We start from the raw sequence: 4,382 nt of genomic DNA on the forward strand, positions 1-4,382 counted from the left end.
CTAATTTTGAGAACGACGAATGATCTTAACCTTAAATCCATGCTTCATACGAAGAGTTATAGAGAGATCGAGGACAAGAGGTTGTCCTTCGTCGACAGGTTTTATATCATAGTGCCGGATGATGTAGGCAGCTACAATCTTCATTTGCGTGAAAACCATCTGCTTTCCCATGCAAGTCCTTGGCCCTGCGCCAAACACCGCAAACTTGTACGATGGCTCATGTTTAATCACCCCTCCTTCTGTTATCCATCTTTCGGGTTTGAACTCGTTGCAATCATCTCCCCATATCGATTTCATCCTTCCCATGGAATGCATGTTGAAGATGATTTCAGTACTTGGATTCACTCGATGACCACTAGGAAGGACGTCGGGCTCAATTGATGACTTGTGATTGAATACTAACGCAGGGTAGAGTCTTAGTGTTTCACATATTGTAGCATGAAGATATGTTAGTTGGCTACTAAGCTCTTTGAAATTGCTTAGAAACCTATCATAGTTATTGTTCACTTGTATCATCATCGCGTTTAGTTCCATTCTAGTCTTGTGAGTAACTTGAGGGTTTTTTGAGAGAAGGTAAAAAAACAGGTTTAGTTCAGTACTTGTTGTCTCTCCCCCAGCCAAGAAAAAATTTGAAATTGTATCCCTTAAAAATTTATCATTATTATCATGGCTCTTTAACTTTATAGCATTTTGTTCAGCATCCATAAATAAGGTCAATAGATCTACTCTACTTACCTGATCTATTTCATTATCCTTTGGCTTAGATGTTCCTCTCCTCCTTTCTTCACTCTTCTTATTTATGCACTTGTAAACAAAGTCATCAAGGATTTTCCACGCTTGCTTGTGCCTCTTCTCTCCTCCTATATTCAACCACCTTTGGAATTTCCATATACATGTTGGCAATACGTGACGAGTGAAAATAGTGTGTTCGAGGTTAGCCACAGCCTTTAAGAGTGGAAATTCAGGCAAATCAATTGAAAGAGACCACGGATCGTGGTCCATCATAATCGTACACATTATATCATACATAAACCTTAAGAATAAATCTTGTAGGTCAATCTCAATATCGTGCTTAGAAACATGGTCAAAGAATGGTATTAGTCCATTCTCGACTTTTTTCCGTGTTATATTGATCAAAGAGTGGAGGAATTGAGGATGATGAAGAAAAGAATGAGCCACATTTCGATGGTAACTCCATATATCCGAATCCGAATTAAGGATCCCATCGCCAAGGACATCAAGATTTCGTAAAATTTGGAACCCTTAACAAAAGATCCAAATTTCTTGCTATATATGTGGTTAATGTTAGCAGGATCAACGGTAGCTAAAATGTTCATATTAGCAAACCAAGGGCCCTTAATATGAAAGGTCATGTTAGAATTTTCGAAAAGTTTAACAGAAAAGTCATGAATATTATGCAAATTTTTGAGGAGTGCAGGAAGCATCCCAACTAGGGGCCAATTAGTTGGGAGCCCATTTTTGTTGCGAAAAACATAGCAAAAGATTACAAATAAAGAAAGGAAAAGTGTATTGATTAACAAGTAATACTCCATTAAGAATGTTAGTGAATTGATAGGAGTATATATGTTGGTTTATTTGAGATTTTGGTTGTTGATTGTACGTGACAATATATGTGCTATTTATAGTAAGGTGTAGAATATAATGGTCTAGAATATACTGGTGTATTTTAGGCCCACAGAAAATCAATTGGAATAAGTGGATTGCATTCTCCATTTCTCCATAATAAGTAGTATACCAATAAAAAACGAAAGTAAATGAAAATGATAATCGAGTGTAATAATGTACTTGTAGACTTGTAGTTTGTCTTTATAATCTTATATCTATTGTATCTATCTATCAATATATGGACGGAAAAGTAGATGTGAGCATGGTGACTAGAAATACAAAGTAGCTCGAATTCTAGAAGCCTTTATATTCTATTTATCTCAAAATAATTGGCACGGTTAAATTTTACACCGCAGTGATGCACAAGTTTGACCTTAATTATATAAAATCAATTATTAGGAAAAAAAATATATATATAAAAAGTTTATATTATGAGACTTTATATTAATATCTTCTGGTATATAACAACATATTTCAGATAAATTTTATTAAGTTTAGATTATAGCAAAAATAATGGGAAAGGGGACTTGTAAGGGGGGACTTATAGATTCCGTTAATTTTTGATAATAATAGTCCCCCTTATAAAATCTATATAGGAGGTTCAACTATAGTACTATACCATGATCCATGGTTGGTTTAAATTTCTTGGCATTATCCAATCAGCCGATTAACATTCGTCATGAATAATTCAGGAACAAAGACATGTTTTGCATGAAAAGCATGTTCTTAGACAATGAAGTAAAATAATCTTGATCTAGCTAGGGTACTAATACTATGATTGCTTAATAATAATACTTCATGACTGTTTACAGTTTAGCACTTCCTAATAATTGGTATTAGCTATGTCGACACAATAAATATTAGGTCCAGTGTGAATTTCCCTATTATTTGTAATTGGTAATGTCACCCTGCCCTCATTCAGACTATATTGGGATAAGCATTATGATTAACGAAAAGTAAAATCTATGTAGAATGGTCAATAACTACGGTACGGCCCATGGTGGATTTACTTAAATTACTCCCTTTGTTGTCCCTTAATTTTTTGCTCCATAGGAATAATGATTATTGGTTGGGAAGAGTTTATGAGATAGAAAAGTAGTGAGATCGACCTAAAGTAATTAGTGTGACTTGTAAAAGTAAATTTGAGGTCTCACATAACCATATATCAATATATGGTATGGGATGGGCCGGTGACCCGAGGGGGAGACTTAAAGGGTAAGATCATAAAGTGGGAAAAATTAAACATTTAGGGACAAAGAGAGTAATCGACATTATATATCCAATCAGTTGATCAACTTTCGTCATGAATAATTTAGGAACAATGACTTGTTTAGCATGAAAAGTATGTTCTAAGAACAATGAATTAATATTATTTCGATTTGGGGTACTAATGATTACTTAATAATAATACTTCATGACTGTTTAACACTCTCTAATAATTGGTATGCATTATTAGGAATTAGGACTTTAATTAGGAGCACTAGTAGAAAAAAAGCATTAGGCACCCCCCATATGGCACCGGTTCAGGCTAAACCGGTGCCCAAAACCGGTCTGGAAATGGGCGGGATTTTACCAAAAGAGAAAAGGCACCGGTTTGGCCTGAACCGGTGCCAAAAATTAAAAAGGCACCGGTTTGAACCGGTGCCATTTGAACCGGTGCCAAATTCAAAATAAAAAAAAACCGCGGCTTTCGTCCTTTCTTCTTCCTCTCTTTCTCTTTCATTCCCGTCATTCGTTCTATCCCTTAGCTTCACCAGAGCGAACTGAAGTGCGTGCCTCCCCCTTTTCCCTCCACCACAGCCGCCACCTTCAACGGCCACCAGAGGTGTCGAAAACCACCGCCCCTCTCTGTCATTCCTCCCCTGCCCTTCTGTTTTCCCTTTTTTTCTCTTTCAATCCCTTAATTGCATTGTTCGAAACTCAACACCCATTGCTGCTTGTTCCACCACCGCGCACCGCCTCCACCACTCCACCGCAGCGCTGCCTCCACCATTGCGCACCACCATTGCTTCCTCCACTACTAGGGTCGTCCTCCTAGCTGCTGCGTGCCTTCCTTGTCTCCTCCTAGCTGCTGCCCTCCTTCTCTCCTTTTATTCAAGGTTTCTTTTTAATTTTTTTTTTACATTATTTTCCAATTATATAATTATATATATATTAATTTGTTTTGCATTTTGAACCATTGTTAGTAAATTAAAATTTAGGTTTGAATATAATTTTTCTCAATTTTAGGTTTGAATATAATTGGGAAATTGTGAAAATATTAGAGATTAGTTACCTTGTTACTCAATTAGTTGGATTTTATTATGTTTTAATGGTTAATTTAATGTGTTTTGGTGGATAATTTTGAAATAATTATAGAATATATATTAACCTTGGTACTTAAATAGGTGAAATTTGGTATTTTACTTTTAATGGTTAATTTGAAGTTGTTTTGATGGATTATTTTGAATAAGTTAAAGATTATTTAACTTTGTTATTAAATTAGTTGAATTTTGGAATGTTTAAACGGTTAACATTAAGTTGTTTTGATGGGTATATTTGAATTAATTTGAGATTAGTAACCTTGCTTGTTACTAAAGTAGATGAATTTTGGAATGGGTGAATGGTTACTTTTAAGTTGTTTTGATGGGTAATTTTGAAAAAATTAGATATTAGTAACCTTGTTAGTTTAGCAATTGTTAGTTCAATGAATGATGTGTTTTAGCTTATAAATAAATGAGTGAATTGACATGTTAGTTTAGCAATTGTTAGTTCAA

The 4,382-nt window shown here is 35.0% G+C and overlaps 1 pseudogene; it reads right to left on the reverse strand.

The window, feature by feature from the left end:
- On the reverse strand, window positions 1-1,553 carry LOC110715443 (annotated as a pseudogene).
- Window positions 1,554-4,382: the final 2,829 nt, after the last annotated feature.

Source organism: Chenopodium quinoa, unplaced genomic scaffold, assembly GCF_001683475.1.
Source record: "Chenopodium quinoa cultivar QQ74 unplaced genomic scaffold, ASM168347v1, whole genome shotgun sequence".
Lineage (NCBI taxonomy): Eukaryota > Viridiplantae > Streptophyta > Magnoliopsida > Caryophyllales > Amaranthaceae > Chenopodium > Chenopodium quinoa.